Source organism: Mauremys mutica, chromosome 4 (genome assembly GCF_020497125.1).
Source record: "Mauremys mutica isolate MM-2020 ecotype Southern chromosome 4, ASM2049712v1, whole genome shotgun sequence".
Classification (NCBI taxonomy): Eukaryota; Metazoa; Chordata; order Testudines; family Geoemydidae; genus Mauremys; species Mauremys mutica.
The window spans coordinates 64,283,030-64,296,526 of NC_059075.1; the positions used below are offsets into that span (position 1 = coordinate 64,283,030).

Genomic DNA, 13,497 nt, shown 5'->3' on the forward strand with positions numbered 1-13,497 from the left:
TCAGGTTTCTCATTTGACTGACTATTGTATGGTGATGATGTGATATGATGGAATTCCCATTCCCAGTTAAATTGCAGGAATTTGCTGTTGGGATACCATGCTGCTGAAATGCTTCTTGCTTTGTCTGTGATGGCCTCTATGGTAGTGTCTGACAGTTCATCTGGTTTTAGAGGTCTGAATAGTAGTCTACAGTAATGAGGTAGTTGGTGGTGAAAAGGTCATACTTTGCACCAAGGTCAGTTGGGGATGTTGTCTATTTTTCTTTTATTTTAATGCTTTCCCTTTGCTACTTGGTGAATTATCTCTTGCTGGCTTCATTTACTCTCTGTTTTGATGTGAGCTTGTTCACTAGCTTTGCATATGTTTATAGCTTTTGGCAGAGTTAGTGTGGGATCTCTTAGCATTCTCGTTTGAGCTTCTGCATCTTTCATCTCTATTACTAAGTTACCATTAATTAGTTAATCTTTTAAATTTGATAATCACAGAAGTTGGCCATTTTGCACAGTCGGGCAATATACTGATTTATTGTTTCTCCATTTTTTTTCATCACAGTTGTTGGAAATAGGGCCGGTTCCAGGGGTTTGGCCACCCCAAGCAGCCAAAAAAAAAAAAAGCCGCGATTGCGATCTGCAGCAATTCAGCAGGAGGTCCTTCACTCCAAGCGGGAATGAGGGACCCTCTGCCGAATTGCCGCCAAATACGTGAAAGTGCTGCCCCTCTCCGGAGTTGCCACCCCAAGCACCTGCTTGATAAGCTGGTGCCTGGAGCCGGCCCTGATTGGAAAGATACCTTTTGTATGAGACATTTTGTGGGTTGAAAATGCTTTTGGAGCGATTCTAGGGTTTTACATTTGGTTGCGTTCTAATGCAAAATAAAACTGAAACATTTCTAAATTCTCCGCAAAAGGCGATGGAACTGCCACTCTGGGGCAGTCTGCCTGGTGGGCTGTGGCAAAGCCAGAGAACCTGAAAGTCTGGTCTGTTGATTAGGGAAGCTGGGAGGAGAACAAGTAGATTTTGAACCCTGACTGGGTTCTGTTGGAACTTTGTCAAAATCAAACTGTCTCAGTGGCCGCAATTTAAACCAACTGGCAAATTCTGACAAAAAAACTGTCCGAATTTTTTCCAAACCAGTTCTAGACGTTACCTCCTATATGTAATCAGTCATAACACTGTGATCTTGTGCAAGACACACAATCTTTCTGTGCCTCAGGTTCTTCATAGGATAGTTGTGAAACGTGACTAATTAATTCTTGTAAAGGGCTTTGAGATGCTTGGATGAAAGATGCTAAGAAATTAAATGTACTGTTCTTAGGACTGGCACTTTTATTGTTCTTAGACTGTGAAATCCTTGAAGTAGAAATGATCCTTTCTGAGTGTTTGGCAAGTACATTGCTAGGGCCATACCAAATTCATGGTCCATTTTGGTCAATTTCACAGACATAGGGTTTTTAAAATTGCAAATTTCATGATTTCAGCTGTTTCAATCTGAAATTTCATGGTGGTGTAATTGTTGGGGTCCTGATCCCTACAATTTTAGGGGGGTTGCAGTATTGCTACCCTTACTTCTGTGCTGCTGCTGGTGGTGGTGCTGCCTTCAGAGCTCAGCAGCTGGCAGCTGGAGAGAGGCAGCTCCTGGCCGGGAGCCCAGCTCTGAAGGAAGGGCTGTCACCAGCAGCAGCACAGAAGTAAGGATGGCATGGTATGATGTTGTCACCCTTACTTCTGTGCTGCTGCCTGCAAAGCTGGGCCCTCAGTCAGCAGCCACCACTCTCCGGCTGCCTAGCTCTGAAGGCAGCTGTGCAGAAGTAAGGGTGGTGTGGTGTGGTGTGGTATGGTATTGCCACCCTTACTTCTGCGCTGCTGCTGGTGGGGCGTTGCCTTCGGAGCTGGGTGCCCGGCTAACATTTGCCGCTCTCCGGCAGCAGCTCTGAAGGCAGTGCAGAAGTAAGGGTGGCAATACCATGATGCCCCTAAAATAACCTTGTGACCCCCCCTTCCCTGCAATTCCCTTTTGGGTCAGGACCCCGAATTTGAGGAATGCTGGTCTTCCCTGTGAAATCTGTAGAGTATAGAGTAAAAGCACAAGAAAGACCAGATTTCAGGGTCCAGGATGTGTTTTTCATGGCCATGAATTTGATAGGGCCTATACATTGCACATAGTGGGTGCTATCACAAATAAATAATAATATTGTTATGATGCCTTTGTGTCATTTGTGCAAAAAAGCAGCATTTTAGTTTAGTCTCAGAATTGAAATGGCCTTCGTTCAAAGACTTTACTTCCCCGCGTCCCAAACTGTGTGTGAGAATGAGGCACTTAGGAGCTGATTTGTTTTCTTTCCCATTGCACCAAAATATATATCCTGAAGTCCGACGGCTGTTTTGAGTCTTTACTTCTGCTTTTGGTGCTGGTATGTTCATCCATTTTTATTTTTTTTCTCAGCAGAGGCAGAATATCCCAGAAACAACATTCTGCAGAACCATCTTGCTACTGGAGCACTGTAGATTACTTGTGATTATTGACATTTTTTCTGCAATGACTAGGGTGCCGTGACTGCATACAAGAGGGGAAATGTGAGAATTATGATTTTTTGATTATAGAATATAAACAATGTTTGATTTATTAAGTTTGAATTTGAAATAGAAAGAATAACCACTCAAAGAAATATTCAAATGTAAAAACTCAGGAAGTTTAGAGTGATACCCTTTCTCACGTTAAACAATTCTGTACTCCTCAAGTAATCCTCTTGAAGTCAGAGGCACTATTTGTAAAGTACAGCTCAGTATGAGCAAAGGTATCACAATTTGCCCTTTAGTGGGTAAAACCCCCACACCTAATGTATCAAATAGCAGAGGATTCATGTCTCAAGCAGCTGCAAATATTCTATCTCAGGTTATCACAGAATCTTACTACTGTAATTAAAAAAAATCCTAACCAATTAAACGCCCCCATAAACTCAAAACAATGGCTAATAAATATATTTAAATATCACTCTCTTCAACATCAATTATTCATTTATCATCTTTCTGAACAGGTGAAGATTTGGAATCTAGAAAAGGTTTAGCTTCCTTATAGTCCTAAAAAGTTAAATTGGATGTTGTGGATGATATTGGACAAGTTTACGAGGTATAAAAGAGAGGCTGTTGCTCCAATTTACAAAAATCTCACTTGAAAGTCTCAAATTTATATCTATAATTCTGATAGTTTAGACAAATTGGGGAATTATTTGATTAACCAATTCGTTTGTGTGTTACTGCATTGTAATATTACATTTCTTAAAGCTCTTGTTTTTGTTCCAGATTTAATTCATCTGGGGTTTGAAACTGCTAGACATGTGCTTTTCCTCTAACCTGTAAACACCTGCCCACTTAAAATAAAAGCTTGAAAGCAATTTTTAGAAGTATATTCTGGTTCTGTTTATTTTTGTCATTATACCAAGAGTCATGGTGGATATTCCGTTACTGACCACTTTTTAATGAAGATTGAATGTTTGATCTGAAAGATATGCTGTAGGAATTGTTTTGAGGAAGTTCTAAGGACTGAGTTATACAGGAGGTCAGACTAGATGATCACAATGATCCCTTCTGGCCTTGGAATCTATGAAGACATAGTGCTTATGCTAGCCTGTCCTAACATTTACAAATGTAATATTTGCTACTAGTGGTGTGGTAGGGTTACCACCTTTGAGATGCAAAAAACCCAGCACCCACTCTCTCCACAAGGCAAGCCTGCCACAACCCCAACCACAAAACAATTCTATAACCTCCCCTCCACCCCCTTCAATAGCCACTTATAGTATCTAGAGAGATACTTAATCTTATCTATATATGTTAAGAAAATAATGTTCTCACACTGCAGAAGTGGGAACACTGCAACATCTTTAGCTGGACACAAACTTTTAACATTAGATATACCAGTGTATTGTGATAATGCAAATCTTTAGATCCACATAAAAAAAAACGGGCAGATCAAATTATTTTTCTGGCAACTGGCAAATCCATAAACAAGCCAGCCAGGCTGGTCAAATACTAGCCAGGAGGTAACCTATGGTGTGGTGTACCTATTGCAGGTACTAGGATGAGGAGGCCTAGGCCTTCCCACAACTAGAGGCCCACTCCCTCAGTTCACGGGGAGGAACCACTGAGCCCAGTTGCAAGTGATTATGAGGGACAACAAATTAAAAAACAGGAACAGGATTGGTCATAGGACCAAAACAGGGGATCCAAATGGGGACTCCGAGCAAAGAACCCCAGACATCACCCACTGTTCCACAAAGGAATCTAAATATTTAGTAGCCAGTGCCAAGAGGAACTCTGCCTGAAGACGTGATACAGAGGACTGGAAACAGGCCCCAGAGTCATAGAGAACTCCCTGCATTTAGCTTCCTCCTCCTGGTGTGATGGATGCCCATCCTTGCCAGTGGCAGAAGGAGGTTGATGAAATCTTGCAATTTTGTGGGGCCGCAGATAGGGTGTGTAAATATAAGAAGGTGTGTGCAGAAATGCAGCCAGAACCTCTGCAAGAGGTTCTGGAGGAACCAGAAGAGGGGCTGCAGCCTGACACACTCTAATAGGTGTGTGCCAGGGTCTCCCTCTCATTGCAGAAGAGGAAGGTGTTAGAGGAATCCATAAACTGTGCCAACCACACACCCATACTCACGGCTCCAGGTAGGAGCCACCAACTAATATCCTCACCGGGATGTGGGACCAGGGTGGTGAACAAGCTGGTCCATTGGGCTCCCTGCCCTCTGCAAGTGGCAGCGGGTCCTGCTGCTTGGTATTGGGGTGGAACATAAGGGCAAGGAAGTGGGTGGTATGGAGCATGAGCATGTACAGATATTCTCTGTGTGCGGTTCAGAGATGGACTAACTGGATGGCATTCAGCCTACTCAGGTTGTGTATTGGGGTGGAGAACTACTCTTGAGGCAAGGATCCAATGACGACCTCTGGTGGTCAGGGAGCGCCCTCCCACAGGGCCTGCTTGAGAAAAGTGAGAGAAGCAGGAGGCAAGGCTGTCCTCACCTCCTGGAGCACATGACAGGGGATGTGCAAGGTTGGCAACCCCATGCACTAGCTGTGCACCATGGGCTCCACTCAGTCCCTCCAACGGTAGTCCAGAAGGTCTTTGATTCTCGTGACACCGGCCAGGACCATCTTCTGGTGCACCAAGGGGGACTCCACCACAATCACGCAAAGGTGGGGTTTGCATAGTAGGGGTTCTGTGAGGAGGTCTTTGCCCTAAGTGGCCACTGTGAACATGGATGCTGAAATTAGTTTCCAAGTCCAGAGGTGGTCCTGGTAAAAGACTGGCAGCTTGGAGAGGTTTCAGGGCAGACACCGCGGGTGGAGATAAAATAGCTGTTGGTTATTTCTAAGCCAGTGGAGGAAGATGTGCACCAGCACACTCCATGCTGGACTATGACTACCATAAAGGAGTCTCTATGGGGCCTGGAGGTGGAATCTGTGGACCTGCCTGCTAATGCAGACCAGGCCCTGCCCACTCTCTCTCAGAAGGAGGCTCAGGACATCTAAAGAGACCTAGTGCTTTCCCCAGCTGAAGAACTCCAGGATCTTCTTTTGGAAACTGGCCAGGGTAGTAGTGGTGCAGTGTAGGATCCATTTGTCGGGCCTGATGCTGCAGTTTCTCTGTGCACAGAATTTTCATTGATTTCACCGGTAGTTCTGAGTGTGAAGTTCCTGTAGAATCAGGTCCTTGATAATGCCATTTTCTTTGGATTTTCTTTCATTTATATGTTTCTGATGAACTAATAATATTCACATCTGATCTCAAAAGACTTTACAAAAATAAATAGGCATTGTGATTTCAGTTTTACAGATAGCATAAACTAAAGCACAGAGGAGTTAAGGTCATCTTGTTAGGCAAAATAGAGCCAGGAAAAGAACCCAGGTCTGATTCCCTATTTGTACAGTTCTTCTGTAGCATTGAGATTCTTTTATAAATAATTACTATTAATAAAGCTACCTGAGCAAAGAAACTAAATCCTCCAAAGTAGTGTGTAGTGCCATTGTAGGATGAGTTGGATGAGTTACTCTGCTTATGTGCTGTGCATATGTACCCCAGGAGCATAGAACAGACCTGAAATCAGCCAAGCCTCTCTGTAAAGAAGCAGGCACAACTATTTAAGAGGAATTTACATCTTGGTATTTTGGAGAGCCAAGTTAGATTTTTTTTTTTTTAATTTGGTATCTGGATGTGCTGCTGCTTTTCATGAGTTCATAGTTTTCTCTACAAAGTGCCTTTGCCACAGGCATGGCTAGGCAGGTGTGAGACCAAAGGCACTGTCCCAAATACCTGTCAACATAAACAAACAACTGCTGACCATGTGCATAAAGATAGTTTATTTAAAGGACCAGTGTACTCTGATAGTTTAGATGGATAATAGAACAACAAAACCATAGTCACAAGACACTCTTTGTTTGAATACATGTGTATTAATGTGCTATATGTAACTGGCTTTGTGTTACATTGGATTAGCTTTTTGGGTGTTTTTAAACAAAAAAATTTCTTTCAATGGCAGGACTAAACCAATAAGCTAATCCTGTCCTAGTAATTATATTGTTTGCAAGTACAAAATTACTATTGATTTGCCTCTTTAGGACTTGTACAACATAGTGATAGTCTGTTAGTGTCAATCATTAAACTGCAAAACTAAAATAGTGAAAGATGCCATAAATATAGATTAATATTTAGACCCACTATTTTAATGTTTCCTTGATTCAGGGTATTGGTACTCATTCTAGCCATGTACTTTGAACCCAAAATTCAAGTACTACACTAAATAATGCCCTGCCTACTTCCACATACAGCAGACTGGGAGAGTTGCAGGGTGACAAAAAAAACCAAAAAACAATCAACCCCCCCCCCCCAAAAAAAAAACAAAACACACACACACACACACACACACCCCTCTCAAGAGAACAAGTGCCCCTGGCTGGTGGTGGTGGTCTGCTTCAATTCCAGCTCTTCAGCAATCTTGCAGTCTTTGTTTCTGATACAGAAAATAGTATATCCGGGTCATAAAACTAAGTTTCAGGTTAATTAATTTGTGGGCCTTTCAGCCTTGGAGTGTCTTTTTTTTGTTTTCAAAACAAAGCATGATGACTGTAGATGAGAAATGTTTGTTCTAAAAATGAAATAGGACTAAACTTTGTTTCACTAGTCCCTGTTTGGGGATCTTCTGTTGCTTTTTAGTGGTAGACTAAAGAGACTTGAATGATTTCTGCTCAACTCCTAACTTGCTTTGGGGAAAGATGCTGCTGTTCTATGTAGCATGAGAACTGAAGAAGAAATGTTTCTCCTCTTGCATTATAAAACTCTTAAGCAAAATTCTCCTATGTCTTCATTTCAAAACTTAGATTAAGGCCTTGTCTACACAGTGCAGTGGGCACTACAGGGGTTTTGATTTCTAAAATGCACTAGCATGTTGCACACTAAATAGTTTTATTTCAGCATAAGCTTTCGTGAGCTGAGCTGTAGCTCACGAAAGCTTATGCTAAAATAAATTTGTTAGTCTCTAAGATGCCACAAGTACTCCTATTCTTTTTGCGGATACAGACTAACACGGCTGCTACTCTGAAACTAAATAGTTTGTAGACCCTGCTGGTGCACACTCTAAGGGTAGGTCCATACTTACCCGCCGGGTCGACGCAGAGAGTTCGACTTCTCGGAGTTCAAACTATCGCGTCTAATCTAGACGCAATAGTTCGAACTCCGAACGCGCTCCCGTCGACTCCGGAACTCCACCACAGCGAACGGTGGTGGCGGAGTCGACGGGGGAGCCGTGGAGTTCGATCCCGCGGCGTCTGGACAGGTAGGAAATTTGAACTAAGGTAGTTTGACTTCAGCTACGCTATTTGCGTAGCTGAGGTCGCGTACCTTAGTTCGACCCCCCCCCCCGCCCCCCGTAGTGTAGACCAGGCCTAAGTTGACTAGTGCACTTTAACACAGTACTATGTTAAAACTCAGTAGGGAACTTCTAGTGTCTCAGCTGGGTCTACAGGGACCAATTTGTGCACTTCAGAAATCACACCTCCATAGTGTGCACTGCTCCTCCATGTAGACAATTATGGATTCTGAACCAATCTGGTTTTACTACTACTTCTAATGCAATTTAAATTTAAAACAATGTATATTAAACTGAGGGCTGCTCTCATGGCTTCTGGGATCTATAGGTAATTCTTCTGTTTAAAAGGAGATTCAGCAAAGTGATCTGTTAGGATTGCCAACCCTCCCAGTTCTGCCAGGAGTCTCCTGGAATCGGGCTCTATCTCCTGGAGGCTACTGAAGCCAAAACAGTGGGCTAAAATTCCAGTGGGGCTAAGGCAGGCTCCTTGCCTGCCTGCCCTGACTCTGCGCCACTCTCAGAAGTGGCTGGCACGTCCCTGCAGCCCCTGGGAGAGGCCAGGGGGGGTCTCCACGCACTGACTCCACCCCGAGCGCTGACTCCGCAGTGCCCATTGGCCGGGAACTGTGGTAAATGGGAACTGTGTGGACGGTGCCTGCAGATAGGGGCAGGGCGCAGAGCCCCCTGCCTCCCGGGGGCCACAGGGACATGCTCGCTGCTTCTGGGAGCAGCGCGGGGCCAGGGCAGGCAGGGAGCCTGCCTTAGCCCTGCTGTGCTGCCAACCAGGAGCTGCCTGAGGTAAGCGCTGCCCAGCCGGAGCCTGCACCCCCCACCCCTTCCCACATCCCAAATGCCCCAGCTAGGTGAAAGTGAGTGAGGGTAGGGGAGAGCGAGGGATGGAGGTCGGAGGGACAGAGTGAGTGGGGTGAGCCTCAGAGAAGGGGTGGGGCCTTTGGGAAGGAGTGTGGCAGGGGGCAAGGCAATGGTGTTTGGGTTTGTTTGATTAGACAGTTGGCAACCCTAGTTAGCTAAGGCAACAATCCAGCAACTGGGTCTGCACTGGCAGACCTCAGCTCCTGTATGGACCTACTGCTCAAATGCTATCTCTGTTTTAAAGAGAGAGGCACACTTTTTTTTCCCTAAGGTATTAATTACAGTAGGAAGTCCAAGTCAGACAGGACCACAGTAAGTCAGTGATTTTTACCTAGCCCTTCTAAAAATGTGTTATATAAAACCTTAAACATGTATCTTTGTCTTGAAGTAAAACAGGGGTTCTCAAACTTAATTGCATCACGACCCCCTTCTGACAACGAAAATTACTCCACGACCCCAAGAGGGGGGACTGAAGTCTGAGCACAGGTGAGCCCTGCCACCCTGGGGTGGGGGGCCAAAGCCCGAGCCCCACCGCCCTAGGTGGGGGGCAAAGCTAATGCCCAAAGGCTTCAGCCCTAGGCCTGTAACCTGAGCCCTGCCACCCAGGGCTGAAGCCATCGGGCTTTGGCTTTGGCCTGGGGTGGTGGATCTTGGGTTTCACCTTCAGCCCTGGGCACCAGCAAGTCTAATACCAGCCCTGACGACTGCATTAAAACGGGGTTGTGACCCACAGTTTGAGAACTGTTGGGCTAAAATATTTTCCATGTCCTCCTTTTCAGCTCAACAGAAGACTGGTACAATGTTTTATCAGCCTTGTCTTTGAATTTATCTCATGCTTAGCAGTACTGATTTGTGCAGGAACAGCTGACTGGTGCTTTCTTTTCCACCAACTGTCTGCACTTGGTGTTGCTGTGGTTTTGTTTTCAAACATCAGTGCTATGTTCCTGAAACCGTTCTGGAAGAATGTTTTAGCCTGCACTATTTTCATTGATGTTTTGTCTGTACGGAGACCCAGTGAGCTGCTTATACTGAAATGAAAATTTCCTATGAAAGGGCATAATGTGTATATAGGGCTCAGAGGTGTTTTTTCCTGTTTTGCCCTGGCCAAGCAGGTCATTATAGGCCTGTAATTTTAAAATGTGCCATCTATTGGATTAAATACAGGATTACACTTAAGAGAAAAGAGAAATATAATTGGTACAGACGGCAACTGTACTATATCAGGAGGTAGTATGGTCTAGTAGTTATAGGACATAATTGGGAACTGAATTCTGTGTTTTTAGTCCCAGCTTTGTCGCTTGTTTATACTGTTGACACGTAATTTTACTCTTTCCTTGCCTCAATTACCTCATTTGTAAAATAGAGATAATTACCTACCTAACAGAGCTGTAGTGAGGCTCAGGGCCGGTGCAAGGAAGTTTCGCGCCCTAGGCGAAACTTCCACCTTGTGCCCTCCCAGCCATGCGGCAGCTCCCCGCCCCCCCCCCGCCCTGAGGTGCGCTCCCCGCCCCCCGCGGCAGCTCCCCGCCCCCCACGGCAGCTCCCTGCCTCCTGGCCCGGGGAGCCCTGCGGTACCTCCCCACCCTAGCTCACCTCTGCTCCGCATCCTCTCCGAGCACACTGTCCTGCTTTAATTCTCCTCCCAGGCTTGCGGCGCCAAACAGCTGTTTGGCGCTGGGAGGCGGGAGAAGCGAAGCAGCGACTGTGCGGTGGAACCCCTGGGCTGCCGGCGGCGGCGCGCTGACCCAGGGGAACCCCTGGGCTGCCGGCGGCGGCGCGCTGACCCAGGGGAACCCCCGGGCTGCCGGCGGCGGCGCGCTGACCCAGGGGAACCCCTGGGCTGCCGGCGGCGGCGCGCTGACCCAGGGGAACCCCTGGGCTGCCGGCGGCGGCGCGCTGACCCAGGGGAACCCCTGGGCTGCCGGCGGCGGCGCGCTGACCCAGGGGAACCCCTGGGCTGCCGGCGGCGGCGCGCTGACCCAGGGGAACCCCTGGGCTGCCGGCGGCGGCGCGCTGACCCAGGGGAACCCCCGGGCTGCCGGCGGCAGCTCAGACTCCCTCTCCCTCCCAGGGCAGCGGCCGCTCAAACACTTAAAAAAAAATTGGGGGGCGCCGCTTTCTGGCGCCCCCAAATCTTGGCACCCTAGGCAACTGCCTAGTCTGCCTAAATGGTAGCACCGGCCCTGGTCAGGCTTACTTGCATCCCATAAAATACTTCTTGCATCCGACGAAGTGGGTATTCACCCACGAAAGCTCATGCTGCAAAACGTCTGTTAGTCTATAAGGTGCCACAGGATTCTTTGCTGCTTTTACAGAACCAGACTAACACGGCTACCTCTCTGATATAAAATACTTCGAGATTCTTGGATGGAAGATGTTACGTACATTAGGTAATAAGGTAATAATTGGAGATATACCAATCTCCTAGAACTGGAAGGGACCTTGAAAGGTCATCTAGTCCAGCCCCCTGCCTTCACTAGCAGGACCAATTAAATGAAAAATATTTTATAAATTAATTTGCTGTAACAAAGAAGAAAAAAAAATATAATTTGGGAGACAAGAAATCAGCTATAGAGCTTTCACTGCCAAGTCACTGGTTCTAATTCAAACCAGGTTGGTAGTGAACAGAAGGAATCATTGTCTAATGATTGTAATTCTGTGAGAGTTAGTGGTCTCAGTCCTGTTCCTAGTGACAAGTCCTCAGTCTAACTGATATCAGCTAGAGCTGAGATTAGCAACCTCATCAGAAAGGTCAAGGACTGAGAAAAACAAGGAGATTGATCCCTTAGGGTACGTCTACACTTACCTGCTGGTTTGACGCGGAGAGTTCGACTTTTTGGAGTTCGAACTATCGTGTCTGATCTAGACGCGATAGTTCGAACTCCGGAAGCGCCGCGGTCGACTCCGGTACTCCACCTCGGCAGAAGGAGTTGGCGGAGTCGACGGGGGAGCCGCGGAGTTCGACCCCGCCGCGTCTGGACGGGTGAGTTGTTCGAATTAGGGTACTTCGAATTCAGCTATTCACGTAGTGTAGACCAGGCCTTAGAGGATGATCCCTCCAGCTCCACACTGAGGCACAGTGGCTGGGGTATTTGCACAGTAGCTGCCATAGGCTGTGGGTAAAATAGGCCAGGGAGGCTAAGCATCCCCTGGCATAGCCACCGCCATTGGATGCCCAGTTGTGGGTTTTGACAGTTTGCACGGGGGAAGTTTTTGCTTATTATTATGCCCCATGCAGGTTCCGAGGCATCTGAGGCGGCAGTATGTGATATTCAGCTTCCTGGGTTCATCAGTAATCTCTATGGACTCCAGGGTGATTACTGATGAACCCAGGAAGCTGAATAGCACATACCATCTCCTCAGCTGCCCCAGAACCTCCCTGGTGCATATCAAAAGTTCAAGTTCTTTAGGAAGAGACAGGAGGTTTTCCTGTGGGGTGGCTTGGGGTCTCAGTAGGGGAGGCACGGCGCAGCTGGGGCAGCTCAGGGTGGCCTTGGGGCTCCAGCCACGAGGGGGGTGTGGGGAGGCTAGGGTGGAAGGCTCAGAGCTGGGGGGATAGTCTCCCCGGACGGGGGCTCCACCCACCGCCCATGGTAGCTGTCCATGCCATACCCATCCTGAGGATGAATAGGACTTTAGCGTCCACAACTCTCAGTATGTCAGTTTTCATAAGCACTAAAATCACTTCAAGAAAACAGTAAGAGGAAACCTCCCTTCACAATTTAAATAAAATCACTTTTGGTTTAGTGACAGCTATAATGGAGACATTTTAAAATGACAGAATTTGCTTGAAAAATATTCCGCTATGAATAAGTATGAAATGTTTAGTTGTATTTGAGTAAACATCACCGCTGTACAATGTGGGTTCCATGGGGAGAATGTGAAAATCTATTGACATCTTTAGTTACTCAACAAGTTTATTTTTGGGAGTTGATAAATTGGCAGGACATAGTGACCCTATGCAAAGAGAAGGAGTGTAATCATGTCAATGCAGGTATCTTAGCAAATGCTTTATGAAATGCTTAGCAAATGGCCTGGAAGGCTATACATCTCTATGCATAAGGCTTTCTGTCATCTTTTCCTCCTGACAACAATAGAAAGACCATGGAGTTTTAACCATTTGTCATGTGGACAGAAATGTTCTTGTCTTAGTCTCAATAAACTGTTAAAAAACATCTTTATGCAAAGTCATAGCGTGGATGCTGTGCAGCCAACAAAAGTTACTTCAGAATCTTTTAACTTAATAGGTTTGTGGGACAGGAGATCTCCGCGTTAAATTTGGGATTAGTTTGGAAAAATGAGCTGAGTGGCAACTTTGCAGATCCGTAACCACTTATGAGGGTCGTATGCTTTTTTGGGAACAGCTATAGGTTGTATTCAGAATCAGCTCAGGGCAAGAGGTGCTGCACGGTTGTGTGGCCTACTCCAACAAGCATAGATACCCTACTATTTCCTTGCATATCATTAATGCTGAGTGTAAATAGGCAAAGAGAAAGATTGCTGGAAAGCACTGTCTGAACAAAAGCACAATTGTATTCTGCATGGCACTGATGATGATCAGGCTGGCGACTATATGCTTTGCACTCTGTGGCTGGGAATATTACAGCAAACAGGGTCAAAAACTGACAGTAGCAACTGCAGACTCTTGTAGTATACTCTCCCCTCCCCATTATAAACTCTCTGCACCTGGCTGACTGTTATACAAAACTATCACCACTCATCCAGTGGAGTTGGTAAGGAAGGGTTGGAGGAAGAAAGCT

At 46.2% G+C, this 13,497-nt stretch overlaps 1 protein-coding gene across 7 annotated transcripts in view; it reads left to right on the plus strand.

Moving 5' to 3' along the window:
- The window catches only part of MIDEAS (mitotic deacetylase associated SANT domain protein), a 111,645-nt gene that overhangs the window by 32,122 nt on the left and 66,026 nt on the right, over positions 1-13,497 (plus strand). For 3 of the 7 annotated variants that reach the window (XM_045013640.1, XM_045013638.1, XM_045013637.1), the window contains exon 2: positions 2,443-2,573. The exons of 2 other annotated variants lie outside the window; for them this stretch is intronic. The gene's annotated coding sequence lies outside the window, so the exon portion shown is untranslated. Of the gene's footprint in view, positions 1-879; positions 977-2,442; positions 2,574-13,497 lie in introns of those variants that run through there. 2 more of the 7 variants (XM_045013641.1, XM_045013639.1) reach the window with 2 other exon arrangements.